The sequence below is a fragment of the Chiloscyllium plagiosum genome, unplaced genomic scaffold (assembly GCF_037043375.1).
Source record: "Chiloscyllium plagiosum isolate Xiang-an unplaced genomic scaffold, Cpla_swu_hap1 HiC_scaffold_37, whole genome shotgun sequence".
Lineage (NCBI taxonomy): Eukaryota > Metazoa > Chordata > Chondrichthyes > Orectolobiformes > Hemiscylliidae > Chiloscyllium > Chiloscyllium plagiosum.
Genome location: NW_028270175.1, coordinates 89165055 through 89186339, shown reverse-complemented (window position 1 = coordinate 89186339; position 21285 = coordinate 89165055).

Genomic DNA, 21285 nt, shown 5'->3' with positions numbered 1-21285 from the left:
ATGCACCACTATTCCTGATTCACCTGTCTATGGACAATCAGACAAAGCCAACCTCGATATAATATATAGATTCAGCCATCCAAACTTCTGGGAAAGAGAATTACCACTGGAATGAAATCTCATTTTGTGAATTTCTCCTCATTCATGTTCTGACTGAGGTTGGAGGGTATCACTGTTTGCTCTCTCAGTTCCATTCCTCCACCGCTCACAACAAATTTTAAATGTAACCAGATTGGTGATATAGCTAGTGATAAAGGTCTCAGACTGGGTCAGGTTCAGTGATAGGAACAAGTCAGGCTGATTTCTTTAGTGATCCACAAGTAACTAATAAAACTAACGGAGGAGCATGTTGAATCTCTGATTACCTCTGCCGCCTCACATTACCAAGGAGCTGAGTTCAATTCCAACGTCGGGCGACCCCCTATGTGTAATTTGAACATTCTCCCCATGTCTGTGTTGCTTTCCTGCCAGAGCTCCAGTTTCAGTCAAAATCCTACGATGTGCTGCTGAGAGTGGGTTGGACATGCTCGATTGCCTATATTGCCCATAGATGTGTGGGTTTGACATGGGGAACGCAGGATTACATGCGTAAGGTTTGGGACAGGGCTATGTGGGATGCTGTTCGGTGGGTCAGTGTGGACTCGATGGGCAGAATGTCCTAATTCCACTCTGGAGAGGTTCTGTGACAATGACAACAAGTTTGGATTATACAAACATCCAGGCGTATCTACCTGATCTCGTATGTTTCAACAAGAACACCTCTCATTACACGAGTACTCTGTTAAAGCCTCCATAATAAAAGCCTTTCATCCCTGGAATACATGAAGTGAAAATCTCTGAACTGCTTCCAATGGCATTATATCCTTTCTCAGGTAAGGAGCCAAACATACCTCACACCCCTGATTAGAGTATTCTTCGTTTTCTCGAATTGTTTTACAGAATACAGAAGAATACAGCGCAGTACAGGCCCTTTGGCCCTCGATGTTGCGCCGATCCAAGCCCACCTAACCTATACTAACCCACTATCCTCCATATACCTATCCAATGCCCGCTTAAATGCCCATAAAGAGGGAGAGTCCACCACTGCTACTGGCAGGGCATTCCATGAACTTACGACTCGCTGAGTGAAGAACCTACCCCTAACTTCAGTCCTATATCTACCCCCCCTTAATTTAAAGCTATGCCCCCTTGTAATACCCGACTCCATACGCGGGAAAAGGTTCACACTGTCAACCCTATCTAACCCCCTAATCATCTTGTACACCTCAATCAAGTCACCCCTAAACCTTCTTTTCTCTCTTGAAAACAGCCCCAAGTGTCTCAGTCTTTCCTCATACGATCTTCCTTCCATACCAGGCAACATCCTGGTAAACCTCCTCTGCACCCGTTCCAGTGCCTCCACATCCTTCCTATAGTATGGCGACAAAAACTGCACACAATACTCCAGATGCGGCCGCACCAGAGTCTTATACAACTGCAACATGACCTCAAGGCTGCGGAACTCAATTCCTCGACCAATAAAAGCCAGTACGCCATATGCCTTCCTCACCGCACTATTTACCTGGGTGGCAACTTTCAGAGATCTGTGTACATGGACACCAAGATCCCTCTGCTCATCCACACTCCAAGTATCCGACCATTAGCCCAGTACCCCATCTTTTTGTTATTCTTCCCAAAGTGAATCACCTCACACTTAGCTGCATTGAATTCCATTTGCCACCTTTCTGCCCAGCTCTGCAGCTTCTCTATATCCTGCTGTAACCTGCCACATCCTTCCTCACTGTCAACAACTCCTCCGACTTTCGTATCATCCGCAAACTTGCTCACCCAACCTTCTAACCCCTCTTCCAGGTCATTTATAAAAATGACAAACAGCAATGGTCCCAAAACAGATCCTTGCGGAACACCGCTAGTGACGGCACTCCATGAAGAATCTTTGCCATCAACTACTACCCTCTGTCTTCTTCCATCCAGCCAATTCCTAATCCAAACCTCCAACTCACCCTCAATGCCATATCTCCGTATTTTCTGCAGTAGCCTACCATGGGGAACCTTATCAAACGCCTTACTAAAATCCATATATCCCACATCTACCGCTTTCCCCTCATCAACCTCCTTCGTCACCTTTTCAAAGAATTCAATAAGGTTTGTGAGGCACGACCTGCCCTTCACAAAACCATGCTGACTATCCTTGATCACATTATTCCTATCCAGATGTGCATAAATCCTATCCCTTACAATTCTCTCTAAGACTTTGCCCACAACAGAAGTGAGACTCACCGGCCTATAGTTACTAGGGTTATCCCTACTCCCCTTTTTGAACAAGGGAACCACATTTGCTATCCTCCAGTCTTCTGGCACTACTCCAGTAGACAAAGAGGACATAAAAATCAAGACCAATGGCTATGCAATCTCCTCCCTTGCTTCCCAGAGAATCCTAGGTTAAATGCCATCAGGCCCAGGGGACTTATCTATTTTCACCTTTTCCAGGATTTCCAACACCGCTTCTCTACATACCTCAAAGCCATCCATTCTACTTATTTGTGACTCAGTATTCACATCGACGACAATGCCCTCTTCCTGAGTAAATACTGAAGAAAAGTATTCATTCAGTGTCTCCCCAATCTCTTCCGCCTCCACACGCAACTTCCCACTACTATCCTTGACTGGACCTTTTCCTACCCTAGTCATTCTTTTATTCCTAACATACCTATAGAAAGCCTTAGGGTTTTCCCTAATCCTACCGACTAAGGACCTTTCATGTCCCCTCTTTGCTGCTCTTAGCTCTCTCTTCAGCTCCTTCCTGGCTACCCTATAACTCTCAATCGCCCCAATTGAACCTTCACGTCTCATCTTGAGATAGGCCGCCCTCTTCCATTTAACAAGGGATTCCAATTCATTATTAAACCACGGCTCCCTCGCACGACCATTTCCTCCCTGCCTGACAGGTACATAATTATCAAGGACACTCAATAGTTGCTCCTTGAACAAGCTCCACATATCATTTACACTCTTGCCTTGGAGTCTACTTTTCCAAGCCACACATCCTAAGTCATGCCTCACCGCATCATAATTTCCCTGACCCCAGCTATAACTCTTGCCCTGTAGTACACACTTATCCCTCTCCATCACGAGAGTAAAAATCACCGAATTATGGTCACTATCTCCAAAGTGCTCACCTACCTCTAATTCTAACACCTGGCCTGGTTCGTTACCCAGAACCAAATCCAGTATGGCCTCACCTCTTGTTGGCCTGTCTACATATTGTGTCAGGAAACTCTCCTGCACACATTGAACAAACACTGACCCATCTAACGAACTTGAGCTATAGCTTTCCCAATCAATATCAGGAAAGTTAAAGTCCCCCATAACAACCACCCTATTACTGTCACTCATCTCCTGAATCACCTTCCCTATCCTTTCTTCAATGATTCTAGGACTATTAGGAGGCCTGTAAAAGACTCCTAACAGGGTCACCTCACCTCTCCTATTCCTAACCTCAGCCCAAACTACCTCAGATGGCAAGTCCTCATCCATCGTCCTTTCCACCACTGTAATACTAATGTTTTGAGTCTTTGGAACTCTCTTCTCTGCAGAGCATAAGAGGCAGAAATTGTGAATGTTTTTGAAGCACAGACAGAAGGTTCATAAATAACTTCAGAGTCAAGCATTATCGTGAAATGGGCAGGAATGTGCAGTGTGGTGGAAATGCTGACATCGGTACAAATGAAATGGCAGCAGAACATCCAGGAATATAATGCAAAACGAAATTATAACATACATGACATTTTAAAATGTTAATAGTGATAGAATACAGTTCCAAATGACCATGGGGCTGCTCTGTCATGAGAGAGAGACCTCTCGTGGTGGTTTGCCCAAAGGGTTGCCACACTTCGGGTGAGAGAGCGTCCCCTTCATGGTAACCTCTGTCGGGGAAGGGGGTGTCTTGAACAGTGAGTGTAAGGGAACAAGAGAATACGGTGACTCTTATCCTGACAGAGTTAGCAAGTTTATTAATGCTTGTCCCGTATTGCTGCACATTTCTTCACACTACAGATACTGCACTGATCTGGGTTAGTGAACTCAGACCGTGCTTGGTGGATCTGGTGGTGTGGCCCAATCTGGGAAGAGAATTGTCCTGTCTGCACCTGTCGACAAAACATGGTGCAATTGCCCCTTATCTGCTATGCAGGGCAGATCAAAACGGAGAAAGCTCAAACATGAGCTCGCTGGTCTTTAAAGATGGCAGCCGTGCGAGGCACATCCATGCGATGGTGAGTACCTCCAGCCATGATGGGTGGGAGAATCGGCTGGTATTGAATGGTACGGACATCATGGAGTGGAGTGGGCAGTTAATGAGGTGAGTTTGATAAGATATCACCAGGAAACTAGCTCAGCCTCGTGAACACAATCCCTCTGTCACACTCAAAGAAAATGTCACTGAGAAAAATTATTGCCAGATTCAGCCCAATAATTCGAAGACTCTGCTGAGCGCACTCCCAGTTAGAAAGCTGCAAAACAAATACTCATCAAAATCTCCAACACCAGAACTCACACTGATATTCCGTTCACCCATCATTCCTGAGCATATTGGCTCATATTGCAGGATGTTGCCGAAATATCTTTATTTCAGCATTCTGAAACCTCTGATCTTCCATGAATTTGTCTCTCAATCTCCTTTGCTCTTTTTCCCAAAATCATTTTGCTTATTGTTATTTAAAGTTGTTTCCCCACAACCCTCCCCCCTCCCAACCATCTCTCTGTGGCAGTGATGTTTATACCCATAGCACCGGTTTTCATGGCACAATGGAGATATGGAGCTGGAAATGGTTGGGAGCTGCACATATTGTCACTTCCAGCATGGGCTGTAAGTTTCCTCACGCTGGGCAGTGATGTAACACAATGTTATGGAGCAATGCACTGGGATGGTGTACACAGCACTACATGCTGGGACGGTAACTGCTCCTAGTTTACAGATAAATTCACTGCTATCCACTGTACAGCTTTAAGACTGAGCAGGTACCTTGTCCGCATTTGTAGAGCAAGACACTGGTGTGGGCTGCATACTGCATGTCCATACTGGACAGACCATTTCGTCCGGGTTTCTGAATCAATGCCCCAGTGTGGTCTGTACTGCTCCTCGTATTGAAGGGATAACTTGTGGACTGGTGAAACTTGCACAGAATTCCATCCTGGACAGTTTGCTGGGTTATACTGAGCCTGGTCTACGCAGTGCTCTATCCTGGACAGATTGCTGTGTTGTATTGAGTTTAGTCTGAACAGTATTCCATCCTGGACAGATTGCTGGTTTGTACTGATCCTGGTCTGTACAGTCTTCCATACTGGGCTTATACGTGTCTGGGCTAGGTCTGTGAGGTGGATTAAGTATCCGGTCCATTTCCAAGTAGAGCTATCACTCCTCCAGCAAGGCACATTTTGCTGTCAAACCCCATATTTCTGCAACATGTTGCCCATTAAGTAATTACCCAAGTAAAAGGTAAATATCTATTCCTCTTATTATGGACCCGAGCAGATCCCCAAAATGTACATGGAAAAGGTAGTCTCGACCCGAACACTTTCTTATTTTAAAGGTAAATGCGAGGTGATTTATTTCAGATACAATTCACTTGATCGAAATATTAAACTTTAAGCAAAACACAATCTATTCAAACACAGTCGACAAAATACAGCAACAACAAGAGGAATTTGGAATTACTATTGGAAAACTTAACAGAATAACAGTTTATCTAACTGCTAAACAATTACTGTTCCAATATGGTAGCATCCCATAAATACATACTTGTCAAAAGCACATTCAGGAAACAGATTGTCTCACAAGCAGTTCTCCAATAAAGCAGGAAAGCATATCAAAAGACAATTCGGAGAGAAATCTCAGAGAGAGTGTGTAGCATCCTGCAGCGATTTATTACCTTCCAACCCTTCTGAGATCCCAGCAATAACTGGAGAAAGGTAAAACTTAGAATCCTGGCTGCAGCTGCAAGGACCACAAGGAATAGACTGTATCTACACTGTCTATGGCACTGTAGGAGCCTCTCAAAAATGCCTAACCCTGCCTAAGCCATTAAGTGATGGCCAGATAAATGTTGAAGTAAAACATAAATAAATAAAACGAAAGGATGCAGATATCCTCGTGATCAGACACAGACGGCCTCGGCAGCCCAGCAATTCCAACTCTGCCAAAACACAGCAGAACCATCGAGCTTGTGAAGAGAAAGCATCAGCTCTCTGCCTCACTCCTAACTTTGCAATTGGAGATGTGCCATTCACCCAATAGTCAGCGATGTCAACATGCCAAACAGACCAAGTATTATTGTGCCATATGAGGGTTATAGTGAATGGAGGTTAACTGGAGCTGTTTGTTCAGTGCCTGTGATTGATGTCATTCTCCATGGAACCTAATTGCGTCACTGGAGGGTTTCCTCTTCTATTAATGCGGGGCGTCCTTCAACCTGTTATCCCATTGTATCAGCAATAGCGTCATCCTCAAGATGATTTGGATCTGCAGGAAAGAAAGAGGGAGAGAAAGAAAATCTTACAACAATAGACTGGAATATCCCAACGATGGATCAGAATCTGAGAACATTAGACTGGAATGTTCTGATAATGGACAGGAGTTTATCCTTGTGTCTTTACTAGCTTGTTCGAGATTGGCCATGGTTAGAGTTGCTGATAGAAGCCGTACTGATGATTTTTCAGGCAGGTTACTACCCCATCCTCACTGTTGTTGGTGTTTCTTGTAAGCCTATACCTGTCAATTCTATAAGTGAAAGTTATTGCTATTTCAGTTATTTATATTTAACAAATACATAAATTGTTATCCTTAGTTTCAGTCACAAACACCATTCCATCAATTCCAGACTCCTCATTCATAAACATCTAAGAAGGAACAAGGCTATTCAGACACTTAACTCTTCCTGTACACCTGAACTGTTATGTGTCTCTGTTTTCTCTCAGCCTCAGTGCTGTTGCTGAATTAGCAGTCACCTGTCCCCTTGTTAACTTCGAATTTTATGGCTCCAGTTCTTTTCTGATCAGTCTACCGATACAAATATCTTGACACAATAAGCTCGTTCTTATCTCTCCAGTTATTTCATAATAGGGACCCCATATGAGTGTAATAATGTCACCGGATGGGTAATCCAGAGGCACAAGTTCTGGCTTTAAAGACATTGTTTCAAATCCTACCAGAGCAATGACAGAACTTAAATTCGTATGACAAACATTGGAATGAAACCTCAATTTACTTACATCAACAATAAGATATCAGTATTTCTTTTATTATTTCACTGATAGCCTTTGGTAAAGAATCTAAGTGTGACTGCAGACCTACAACAATATGGTTGGATCTATATTGTCTTGACAAATGGCCTCACAGTCAAGAGCAATTATTGGTGGACAACAAATGCTGCCCTTGTCAGTGATGCTTTATAAATAATGATCTCTATGTCACCGAGACAGTGCAAATGATTTTCACCAGACCAAACTCTGACATGAAAGTACAATCAGGAGGTTGTGCAGTAACTATGTGTTTAAACTGTAGCACTGAGAGAATAAGAACTTGAAACTTGATGGGTATGGATAGACACTCATTATGATGTTTCAAACAGCCATTGATAAGGTGAGAAATTCCAGATTTCCCACAGGATGCTCGATTCCCAATAGTTTACACACCTGTGCTGAACCCGCATTTCGGTTGACAGAGATGTATGGGCTCTGAATGCACTTTAATGTTCAGTTACTGTGTGAGCCTCCACTCAACGTTACATTGTTCACAATCCTGTCAGAAGTTATAATACCTTCAGTCTGAAACAGTTAGCCATTCCTCACCCACTTGACTTTCAGAAAGGACATCACTCGGCTGTGGAAGATACTTTTGAGACTGGTTTAAAAATGACTTCATTCCCACTGCCAAACAACTAGGCTAACACAACACGGATGTATTTTGGGTAATGACGGGGAATAACATGGAACAGTCCCTCTGTGCAGTTCCTGCTCAATGTGTTTATGTGTTGACACCTTCCTGTTCTTGTGTGACTTGAGAAGCTGAGTGACCTCTTCTTGTTCCTTTCTAAGTGACTCCAAGTGTAAAATGGTCACGTTCAGATCCCGTGTCAATAAACACTGACTTCCCTGTCCAACAAAGGTCAGTCAAGGTCATACTTGAATATCTTCAATGACCGAGTCTTCACTGTTGCCGGAGGATAAGACGATCACAGAAAACACCATCAAAAGGAGATAGGAACATCCGTTTCTCAACTTTAAACGGTGGAAACTCTAAATTTAAAAGTGTATGAATCTCAGAGCAAGTTAACTTCTCTTTTATTTTAGAAATGAGGGCACAACTAATTGGAAAGATATAGACCATCCAGCCCCTCAAACCTATCCCACGTTCCCATTGAATTTGTTCATTAAAGTATTTATCAACTCAGCCTTCACTGCTCTCTTGGGTCAACATTTTCGATAGTGTAAACCATGAACTGGACTGTTTGGACCATCGAGTCTGATCAACTGTTCGATCATCACTGATATGTTTCTCAAGAAAATGTTCCTACCTTCTCATTATAACCATTGATCCCCTTATCAAACAACACGGATCTACCTCTGACTGAAAAAAAACAGATCTGTGTCTGTGTCTCTGCATGTCTGTCTGCGTGCGAGTATTTCTGCTTATTGATAGTAGACAGAGGGTGGTGGAGATGGGTTGTCTTTTGGACTGGAGGCCTGTGACCAGCGGCGTTCCACAGGATGTAGTGTTGGATTCATTTTTGGTTTTCATTTATATCAATGATTTAGATGAGTATTATAGAAGGCATGGTTAGCATGTTTACGGATTACACCAAAATTAGTTATATAGTGGAAGGTGAAGAAGGTTACAAGCACATCATAATTAATTAGATCAATGAATCATAGAGACGTGCAGCGCGGAAACAGAACCTTTGGTTGACCTCATTCGTACCAATCAGATCTTGTAAGTTAACTTAGTTTTATTTTCTCGTATTTCTTCCATATCAATCTAAACGCTTCCAATTCATGTCCCCACCCAGATCCCTTGTAAATGTTGTAATTGTACCAGCCTCCACCACTTTTTCTGGCAGTTCATTGCATATATGCACCAGCCTCTGCGTGAAAATTGTCCCCTTAGGTCCCATTTAAAACTTGTCCATCTCACCTTAATTCTATGACCTCTAGTTGTGAACTTCCCTACCCTGGAGAAAAGACCCTGACTATTCACCCTATCCATGGTCTTCATGATGTTATAAACCTCTAGAAGGTGCAAATGTAAATCCAACCAACACGAATGGCTGTGTTTTCAGTCATCCCAGGACTAAATTCTGAAATTCAATTCTGACACCTCTTCCTTCTGCACCATATCTCAATTTTAAAATCATTTTAATCAACTTGTTCAGTCACATTATAAAACACCTCTGTGGGATTTGAATCTAGACTATTGGACCTTCACTATCACCACTTGGCAACAATCCCTCAAGCTGCAACATTATTCTCCTGTGTGTTGGTCCATCAGCCTGGTTTGAAATTCTGTGACATACCTCCGTGACAGGCAGGACTTGAATCTAAAACTTTTGGTCCAGAGTGAGAGGCATTACCACGCAAGTTCAGGTATTGGAATCTAACCCATAGTTCTGGCTCAGCTGTATTTCACAAGTCTTAAACCATTCCCAGATTTTGGGTCACATTTTAAATGTCAGCTTTCAGCTCTGTGTGGATTCATTAAAATTTGGTTCACTTTTACTGAATTACACAGTTAAAAGCATTACATTGTTTAAAGATGATAGGTACTCACCTCAAATATAGGATGTTGTATTTATGTGCTCTGCCTTCGACAAAAACTATGAAGATCTTTAATTGTTTGACTATGATTTCCACCTTAAGTGACTATTATCTGACATCTGCAATATGAGGGAAAGAAATCCTGCAGACACACTCTGCACTATAAAGGATCTGGAACAGATACTTATCACTGAACACCAGAGATGAAGAAAGAGCACACTTTCTGGATCAAATACACCCATCACACTTTCCCGTCTGTAACGTGTGACTGCCCTCTTCTTAAAACCACGAAATGATCTAAGGCAGCGGACTACTTTCAAATCTTTCTACCCCAGTACTATCACTCACTGGGCTGAGGAGTGGCAGATGGAGTTTAATTTCGATAAATACGAATTATCAGACTTTGGTAAAACAAGCAACGAGAGGACATATACAATTCAATGTCAGGCCATTGGTAGTGTTGTAGAACAGAGAGATCTAGGGGTTCTGGTATATTGCTTTGAAGTTTGCATCATGTGTAGGCAGGGTGGGTCTGAAAGCGTTTGATTTGCTGGCCTTCATTGCTCAGACCTTTGAGTACAGGAGGTGGAACATTATCTTCAGGTTGTGCTGGACATTCGTGAGGTCTCTCCTGGAGTACTGTGTGCAGTTCAGGTCACCCAGTCATGTTGAGGATATTATTAAACTGGAGACGGTTCCGAAAAGATTTACCAGGATGTTGCTGGGAATGTAGCGTTTAATGGCAGGTGTCCTTTCCTTAGGGTGATGGATTTCAAGACAAAGGTATGATTTGAAGATGAGAAGAGTAGGTTTTACAGAAGACATAGTGTCAAAGAGCTGTCCAGCATGGAAACAGACCTTTCTATCCAACTCGTCTCTACTGACCAGATGTCCTACAGTAATGTCGTTCCATTTGCTAGCATTTGACCAATATCCTCCTAAACGCTTCCCATTCATGTTCCCATCCAGATGCCTTTTGAATGTTGTAATTGTCCCAGCCTCCATAACTTCCTCTGGCAGCTCGTAACATACACAGCACTCTCTCTTTGAAAACCTTGCCCCTTAGATAACTTTTAGTTAGTTCTCCTCTCACCTTCAAATTCTACCCTTTAGCTTTGGAACGTTCTACCCTGCGGAAAAAAGATCATAGCTGTTCACACTATTCATTCCACGTATGACTTTATAATCCTGTAAGATCACCTCTGGTGTTCCGGGAAAATGACACTGGCCTATTCAGTCTCTCCATAAATCGCAAAGCCTCCGACCCTTGCAACGTCTTTGTAAATCTTTCCTGAACCCTTTCAGTTTTCACACATCCTTCCTCTATGAGCAAGACGGTAATTGCATGAAGTATTCAAAATGGCCTAACCAATGTCTCGTACAGCCGCAATATGATCTTTCAAATCCTATATACAATGCACTGAAGAGCAAACGCAAGCATATCAAATATCTTCTTCACTATCTTATATACCTGCGACTCCACTTTCAAAGTATTATGAACCTGCACTCCAAGGTCTCTTTGTTTCGCAACACTTCCTGGGGATTTAACATTAAATGTATGTCAAGCCTTGATTTTCCTTTCCGAAATGCAGCATTCTCACATTTACATAAAATAAGGTCCATCTGTCACTCCTCAGGTCATTGGCCCATCTGATCAAGATCCTGTTTTAATCCGAGGTGACTTTCCTCTTTGTCCACTGCACCTCCAATTTTGGTGTCATCTGTGAACGTACTAACCAGTCCACCTATTTTCACATCCAATTTATTTACTTAAATGGCGAAGAGCAGTGAACCTAGCACCAATCTTTGTGGTACTCCACTGGTAACAAGTCTCCAGTCTGTAAAACAATCCTCCACCATCACCCTCTGCCTTCTACCTTCGAGCCAGTTCTGTATCCAAATGGCTAGTTCTCCCTGCGTTCAGTGAGATCTAACCTTGCTAACCAGTTTCCCATGGGGAACCTTGTCGGACACCTTACGGAAATCCATATAGATCACGTCTACCACTCTGCCCTAATCAATCCTCTTTGTTAGTTCAACAAAACAAAAATCACGTTTGTTACACATGATTCCCCACGCACAACACCATGTTGACAATTCCTAATCAGTCCTTGCCTTTCCAAATATATGTACATCCTGTACCTCAGGATTCCCTCCAACAACTTGCCCACCTCCGATGCCAGGCTCACTGGTCTATTGTACCCTGGCTTTAACTTCCCAGTTTGTTTAATAATATGACCACGTTGATCATCTCGTATCTTCCAGCACCTTACCTGTGGCTGTTGATGATAAGAGAATGTCATCAAGATTCCCAGCAATCACTTCCCGAGCTTCCCACAGAGTTCTTCTATATACCTGATCAGGATCCATGAAGTGCATTTTTATTACACATCACTTGGTTCGTAAATAGAATGAACGTCCTGAGAAATGATGGATGTGGGTAAAGTCACAACATTTAGAAGACTTTTTAAAGTAAAATAATACGAGAAGTTTTAGATATATATGGTCCAAGCCCAGGAACGTGGGTCTAGTCTAGTTTCAGGTTATCGTTAGCATTGAGTTTATGGGCAGATAGGTCTGTTCCCAAACCCTCTGTATAACTCTATGACATCATGTGTGTTTGTGTGTCCAAGTTTCTATCTGCATATTTCTGTCTGCGCTTGTCCATTTGTGGGTGTCTATATGTGTCTCTGTGTGTATCTATTTCTTTGTGCATGTTATGTGTGCTCCTGCATTAGTGTGTGTATATATGTTTGTAACTCTGTCTCTGCATCTCTGTGCAATGGGAACTCTTTGGTTTAGGGGGTGAATCATTGAAATGTGTTTCAAAGCCTCTCTCCCCCGCCCCCCCCCCCCCCTCCCTCTCCCTCTGTCTGTCCCACTTTTGTATAAAGTGATACAATGCTACACTCTGCTGGTCTGCTTTCGGAATTTTCAATCCTTTCTCACACATAAGATTATATGGAAGAGTAAGTTAATAAATATTGCATTTTACAGGAAGTGTGGGTGTGCGTGCGCCAATGTATGTCTGCCTCTGTGTGTGCATGTCTGTGTATCTGTGTGTGTGTCGGTGTGTACATGTCTCTGTGTGTCTCTGTGTGTCTGTGTGACAATATATGTATTTGTTTTGTGTGTGTGTGTGCATGTGCGAGTGCCTGTGTGTCTGCCTGTATCTGTGATTCTGTGTGCGTGTGAGGAATGTGGGTGTCTGTGTGTAGGGGTTTTGTAAGGTGGTTTTCTATGTGTCAATGTGTGTATGCCTCTGTCTGTGAGCCTGTGTATGTGTATATCAGTGTGTATCTGTGTGCCTGTCTGTTTCTGTGGTTGTATCTGTGTGTGTTTCTTTGTGCATGTATATACGTAAATGAGTTTTTTGCGTGCCTGCATGTGTGTCTGTCCGTGTATGAACGTACGTGTGCATTTGTGGGGAGTGTGGGTGTCTGTGTGTGTTGGTGTGCATGTCTGTTTGCGTGTGTGTATCTCTCTGTGTGTCTGTCTGTGTGTGAGTGTATGCGTGCGTGTGCGCGAATCTGGGTGCCTGTGTGTGTTAGTGTGTGTGCATGTTTGAGTGTGTATGCCTGGCTGTCTGTGTCTGTGTGGGTATCTGTGTGTAAGTGTGTGTGGGTGGGTGTGGGCAGTGTGGGTGTCTCTGTGTGAGGAGTGTGGGAAGCATGGCTGTCTTTGTATTTGTGTGTGTGTCTATGTGTGTGTTTCTGTGTCTGTGCGCGCGTGTGTGTCTGTGTCAAAGAGTGGTGCTGGAAAGGCAGCATCCGAGGAGGAGTAAATTTGAAATTTCGAGCATGATCCCTTCATTAGTAATGAGGCTTGTGGACCAAGTGGCCTGAACGATAAGTGGGACGGTGGGGTTTCCATTTGTATCAGCTCGACACAAAAAGAGATGGCAGCAGGGCCATGGCTTCTAAGTTGTGCTGGGGGAAATGGAACTGGCAGTGGGTTGAAAGTGAGAATTGCCCTTCACTGAACATTGCTACTTACTCGGTCGGTGGGACGTGGATGTTTCAGAGTCTCCACACGAGGCATCCCTGTCCTCTCCGACTCGTACCAGGGTCCTCCCCATGTGGCGAGAAGGTCTGGAAGGATGAGGGAGTGGATATCGGGCACTTCACCACCCGGCTTTACCCTTTCTGTCCTATTCCAGGCTGTGTCTCCTTGAATGGGACATAGGCAGGCAGGGACGGAGGGAGGTAAGGTTGCAGTGGGTGGCCCTGCTCTTAGCGCTGGTGTAGGTGTGGTAGGGGAAATGGTGAGGTGTCAGGATGGCGTCAGTCCATAGTGTTATGTCCAGGCTGTGTTATTCGTGTGGGTGATATAGTGGAGGGAAATTGGGAGAGAGAGAAAGGGAGGGAAGGTGCAATATTGAGAGTGGTGGAGCATGAGCCTTGTTTTGGGGTGGGTGTAATAACAGATATACAGTGAGTGTGAGGGAGCAGAGAGAATACAGTGACCCTTATTCTGACAGAGCGGGGAAGGTTATTGATGTTTGTCCTGTATTGCTGGACATTTCCTCAGACCGCAGATGCTGCTCTGAGCTGGATGGTGAGCTCAGACCATGCTCAGTGGGTCTGGTGGTGTGGATCTCTCTGGGAAGAGAATGGTCCACCTCTGTACTAGCCCATCCACCAGGACTTCCAAACCCCTGTCAAAAAACCGTGCTGTAATTGCCCCTTTTCTGCCATGCTCAAGATAAACTTTGCAGGGCAACTTCTAAATAAGAAAGTTCAACCGTGTGCCCATTGGCGTTTTGAAGATGGCACCAGTGCCAGGGAACACGGAATATCCAGGGGCATCCGAGCGATGGTGAGTACCTCCAGCCATAAATAAGAGGGAAACCATGGGATCGGGTGGGTAGTTAATGGGGTGAGTTTGATAAGATAGCACCAGGAAACTTGCTCAGCCTCGTACAGATATTCCCTCTGTCACATTCAATGAAAGTGTCACTGAGACAAATTATTGTTAGATTCAGCCCAGTGAGTCATAGATTCTGTTGAAACCACTAACAGTCACAAAGCTGCAGTTGCTTGTCCAATACTCTCCATCAGAGAGAAGGACATAAACGTGACCTACCCTTGGGAAATAAGGTCGGGTAGGAGATTGAGTTATCAGTGGGGAAGCACTTTGGAACAAGTAATCATAATTCTATGAGTTTTAAAACAGAGACGGTAAAGGATGAACTGGGTCTAAAAGATAATGTTTTAAATTGGAGGAAGGCCAAATTAATGATATTAGGCAAGAACTTGGATAGGGTAAATGGACAAAGTCTTTTCCCTATGGTCCGAGAGTCCAGAACAAGAGGGTATAGGTTTAGGGTGAGAGGAGAAAGATATAAAAGTTACCTAAGGGACAATGTTTTCACACAGGGGGTGGTACGTGTATGGAATGAGCTGCCAGAGGAAGTGGTGGAGGCTTGTACAATTGCAACATTTAAGAGTCATTTGGATGGGTACATGAATAGGAAAGGTTTGGAGGGATATGGGCCGCATGCTATCAGATGGGATGAGATTGGGTTGGGATATCTAGTCGGCATGGACGAGTTGGACCGAAGGGTCAGTTTCCATGCTGTACATCTCTCTGACTCGAACTTCCAAACTGGATTGGAATAGATATTTACAGATAAGGGGCCAGCTGAGAAGAGGGAAACCTTCGAAAATGAGATTTCAAGAGCCCAGAGACAATATGCCTCTGTTAGGGTGAAGGGTAAGGCTGGTAGGTGTAAGGACTGCTGCCGGACTGGATAAATTGATAAGAGGGAAGCATATGTCATGTAGAGATATCAGGAGTCGATGTTTTACAGTATTCGTTCACAGGATGAGTATAACTGGTTTGGCCTGCATTTACTACCATCACTAATTGCCCAGAGGGCAGTTAACAGTTAACCATATTGTTGTGGGTCTGGAGTCACATGTAACCTAGACCAGGTAAGGATGGCTGTTTGCTTCCTTCAAGGGCATCAGCGAACTAATTGGGTTTTTCAAACAATCAAAAATAGATACATCATCGTCATCAACCTCTGAATTCCAGACTTAAAATAACTGTCGAGAAGAGTCTATCGCCAGTGGGAGTATAATTAAAATGGAAATTCGGAGGCCATAAAGGGGACATGAGATAGCTTTGGCAAATAGGGTTTAGGAAAATTCAAATGGACTGTAAAATACATGAAGGGCGAAAGAGTAACTCGGGAGAGTTTTGGGCCACTTAAAGATCACCAAGAATGCCGATGTGCAGAATCCCAGGAGATGGAAGCGATACTAAACAAGCACCTTGCATCAGTATTTACTGTGCAGAAGGATATGGAAGCTAAAGAACTTCGATAATAAACAGTGACATCTTGAAAAGTGTCTGTATTACAAAGGAAGAGATGCTGGAGTTCGTAAAGCCTGTAAAGATGTAAAAATCCCCAGGACCTGATCAGGTGTACCCTAGAACTCTGTGGGAAGCTAGGGAAGGGATTGCTAGGCCGCGTGCTGAGATATTTGTATCATTGATTGTCACAGGTGAGGTGCCAGAAGATAGGAGGTTTGATAACGTGTTGTCATTACATTAAAAAAGTTAAGAAGGATGGGAAGGAAAAGCCGGTGAGCCTGACGTCAGTGATGGGCAAGTTGTTGGTGTGGATTATGAGGCACAAGGTTTGCATGCGTTTTGAATGGCAAGGACTCATACGGGATGGTCACCGTAGCTTTAAGCATGGGAAATCGTTGTCTCACTAAATTGACTGAGATTTTTTGAAGAACTGACTAAAAGGCAGAGGTGCACATTGCCGATATAGACTTTAGTAAGGCATTTGACAACTTTCTGATAGACTGGTTAACAAGGTTAGTTCACATGGAATGCAGGGAAAACTAGCCATGTGGATACAAAATTGTATCGAAGCTAGAGGGTGGTGATGGAGGATTGCTTTTCGAACTGGAGGATTGTAACCAGTGGTGTGCGACAAGTATCAGTGCTGTGTCCACTGTTTTTCATTATTTATATAGATCATTTGGATGTGAACACAGCAGCGATAGTTGGTTAGTTTGCAAATGACACCAAAACTGATGTTGTCATGGACAGAATAGAAGGCTTACGTCAGAGTGCAATGAGGTCTTGATCAGGTGGGCTGATCGGCTGAGGAGCAGCGAATGGTGTTTAGTCTAGATAAACGTTAGGCACTGTATTTTGGAAATGCAAATCAGGGCATGATGTATACACTTAATGGTAAGGTCCTCGGGAGTGTTGCTGAACAAAAACATCTTGGAGTGTAGGTTCAAAATTCCTTGAAGGTTGTGCTGCAGTTGGACAGAATACTGTAGAAGCCATTTGGTATGCTTGCCTTTTGTGGTCAGTGCTTTGACTATATGAATTGGGAGGCCAAGTTGCTGCTGTACAGCACATTAGTTCGGTTCTTTTGGAGTATTGTATTCAGTTCTGGTTTCCCTCCTACCAGAAAGATATTGTGAAACTTGAAGGGAGTCAGAAAAGGTTTACAAGAATGTTGCCAGGATTTGAGCTATAGGGAGAGGTTGAGTAGGTTGGGGTGAGTTTTCTTGGGGTATGAGAGGCATATACAGGGTGAATAGCCAGGATCATTTTCGCAAAACTAGAGGGCATGGATTTCAGGTCAGACCCAAGGACCAACTTTTTCTAAGACAAAATTGTGCATGTGTGGAATGAGCGGCCAGTGGAGGTGGTGGAGGCTGTTATGATTACAATATTTAAAAGGCATTTGGATGGGTACATGGGTACATTGTTATGGGCCAAATGCTGGCAAATGGGACTAGTTTAATTTCTGATATCCCATCGGCATGGACGATTTAGACTGAAGTGTTTGTTTCTGTACTGTACGTCTCTGAGAGTCTATGATTCTGTCTGACCTCACACCAATTTCCCATTAATTCACCATTGCCGGTAATACCAGCCTATGTTACTTGATGCTATCGAAATGTCTTCACTTCAGCATTTTGAAACCTGCGAACACATCCTTCCACAAAACCGACTCTGAGTCTCTCTCTCTCCGTCTATTTCCCAAATCCCTACCATTGTTTCTATTTAAACAGTTTGGTATTTAAACTGAGCATCAGCTTCCAACATTAAGGAGCTTGGAAACAATGTTGAAAAAGCACAGCGTGTGTTTTATTTGACTTCCCGTTGGCCTGCCCTGTGCTCCATGTTGGATAGTGGAGTTTCAGCAGTTTCGATGCATACCTTTCTAACTTGTTCTGCGCCTATCAATTGAACGCCTGTGTTAATCACTCTCTGCTGATCATGTGCTCAGTAACACAAGGAATCCTTTCCACTGTTACTGATCTAGACCAGGCTTCTCACTCGCACTTGAGTGACATTTGACTTAATTATAGTTTTGGAACGTTAGTAGAAAAGCTGGGGACTGTTTCCTGGAGGCTGTGCTTTAAGCTGCTGTGGAAATTCAGGAAGACCAGATGCTTTGGTGATCCACTCTGAATGAGTCATGGTGACTGTCGTGACAGCATCTGGATCTGCAACATGACCATCAAAAGGGGCAGAGGCTGCAGAGAGGGGAATCTCTTCAAAATAGAATGAGGGAATTACAATCATATCAGAGAATAACTGCCTCTTGTTACTGTGTCCCAGTCTTGAGCAGTTAAATGACGGCCTCCTTTTCCTGAGTCCCAGCCTCGAGCAGTTGAGTGACGGCCTCCTGTTCCTGTGTCCCAGTCTCGAGCAGTTGAGTAACTCCCTCCTGTTCCTGTCTCCCAGTCTCGAGCAGTTGAGTGACGGCCTCCTGATCCTGTGTCCCAGTCTCGAGCAGTTCAGTGACGGACTCCTGTTCCTGTGACCCAGTCTCGTGCAGTTGAGTGACTGCCTCCTGTTCCTGTGTTCCAGTCTCCACCTGCTACCCCTGAGTAACAGGCTCCAATACCTGTGCGCTCTCCACCTGCTGCCCCTGAGGAACAGGCTCCAACAGGTGTGTGCCGTCCTCTTGCTGCCCCTGAGTAACAGGCTCCAATAGGTGTGTGCTCTCCTCCTGCTGCTCCTGAGTAACAGGCTCCAATACCTGTGTGCTCTCCACCTGCTGCCCCTGAGGAACAGGCTCCAACAGGTGTGTGCCGTCCTCTTGCTGCCCCTGGGTAACAGGCTCCAATAGGTGTGTGCTCTCCACCTGCTGCCTCTGAGTAACAGGCTCCAATAGCTGTGTGTGCTCCACCTGCTACCCCTGAGTAACAGGTTCCAATACCAGTGTGCTGTCCTCCTGCTGCTCCTAAGTAACAGGTTCCAATAGCTTTATGCTCTCCATCTGCTGCCCCGGAGTAACAGGCACCAATACCTGTGTGCTCTCCACCAGCTAGCCCTGAATAACATGCTCCAATAGCTGTGTGCCCTCCTCCTGCTGTCCCTGAGTAACAGGCTCCAATATCTGTCTGTTCTCCTCCTGCTGCTCCCGAATGACAAGCTCCAATAGCTCTGTGCTCTCCTGCTGCTCCTGTGTAATGGAACTGAAGGACTGAATGGCCTTTTCACATTCCATTCAGTTTACCATCAAAGTCAGAATGTTACAGTTATATTTCTTTTTCTCAGTAATTGAGCAATCATGCTGACTGACTCTGCTTTTGTTATACAGGTCTGAGAAGGTGAACGAGTAACAGGTTCGAGGGGCTGATCAGTTCCTCCTGCCCCTCGGTAATAGGCCGAAAGGCCGGTGTCTTCCTATGTCTCTATAGCAGGCACTTGGGGACAGAATTGTTTCTCCCTGTTCCTGAGCAGTAATTTCAATGCGCTGAATGGTGCCTTGAGGTTATGAAATGGTTTAATGCCATGGCATTTCAAACTACGAGCAGCATTACTGAAGGTATCTAGAAAATTCCCTACCAGGCATTTTATGCATCTGGTCTGTTATTCTATCCCTTGCTCCTTTTATATACAGGGTGAAACATATACCACCCTGCAATGTTCCAGCAATACTCCTACATCCAAGGAAGAAAGATTAAAACGATTGAAAGATTTATGATCGATCCCTCAGCAACCGTCATCCACTCAATCAGGACTGAGTAAATGTTCCCTTTTATTGGGGTGTGTAAAATGATGTAAGGAACTGGTTAACTGAACCTGTTTGCTTGGTGACTGTGATTAATGTCAGTCTCCATAGATTGTCCTTATCCCAGTGGAGGGTTTACATATTTTAATGATAACATGGGCACAGTTCAATGTGTTATCCCATAGTATGAGTGGGAGTATCACCGACAGCACTAACAGGGATCAGCAGTTACAGAGAGAGGGGAATGGGAGATCTGAATCTGAGAACATTCGACTGGAATGTAACAACAATGAACAGGAGTTTATCCTATTATGTATGGATTCTTTCTAAAAATCATTTGTTGCCATTGCCATGGCGGACCAATATGCACTTTACATTATTCAATATTTTTATTATCCTACCCTGGCTATTGTTGGTGTACCTGGTAAGTTTCACTGTCTATTTATTATTTGCATTAATCATGTGTGACTGTATTATTGTTCTTTTCTTCTACTCTGTTCTGTAAACATTCACTCTCCAAACCACCACGAACAACAACAGTGAACTTGTTCATTCTTACTCTCCTTCTTTCGTTCTGACACTGTGCCTTGTCGGTTGACCTACTCAGTTTCAGCTTTGAACCACAATTCCTTGTATCACAGCCCTATTTTAATATTGAAAGCTTGGAGGTCACGGTCTTCTGTTCTGGTTACAAACACCATTTCGTTCCTCTGACTTCATCCCATCCATGACCATTATCTGAGGCTGAAACAGACGAGCCACAACTATGGTGATCCCGTTGGCCATGAGCTGATGCCTGACATATCTTAACCATTCCTATTTGTAATGATTAACATATCCTGAATATACTTCACTGGTTTATTATATCTGCTTTTTGAACCCTGAGCTATGAAATTTAGTCTTAATGATCCCAATAATCTGCTGCTGACACTCCCAAATTCAAATCTGCAAATCTGAGTCAATATTCTATGGCTCGGTTCTCACCTCACGCCAAAATCCCATCATTTCTGTGAGGATCGATATATATTGTTTCTGGGTCTGGCAATGCCTTTAATTTAATATTTTGAAGCACATCATTTCCTCTGCCTGTGGCACAATGCTCAGTGTCTCTATATTGATTATCCAAACCCTTGTCAGTTGTTCTCATTTAAACTGATTTCCTCCATGTGTGTTCTCTCTCAAACAACAATATTCACCACACACACACTCTCTCTCCCTCTCTCCTCTCTCTCTCTCTCTCTCTCTCTCTCTCTCTCTCTCTCTCTCTCTCTCTCTCTCTCTCTCTCTCTCTCTCTCTCTCTCTCTCTCTCTCTCTCTCTCTCTCTTGTTTTATATTGATGAAGTGGCGATATAGAGTCATATATTTGTGGGAGCCCATTTACTGTCACTCACTGCACAGGTTGCAAATCTTCCCGTCGAAAGCATTTCTGTAGTGCAAGTATAGTAGCAATATACTGGCAAAGGTT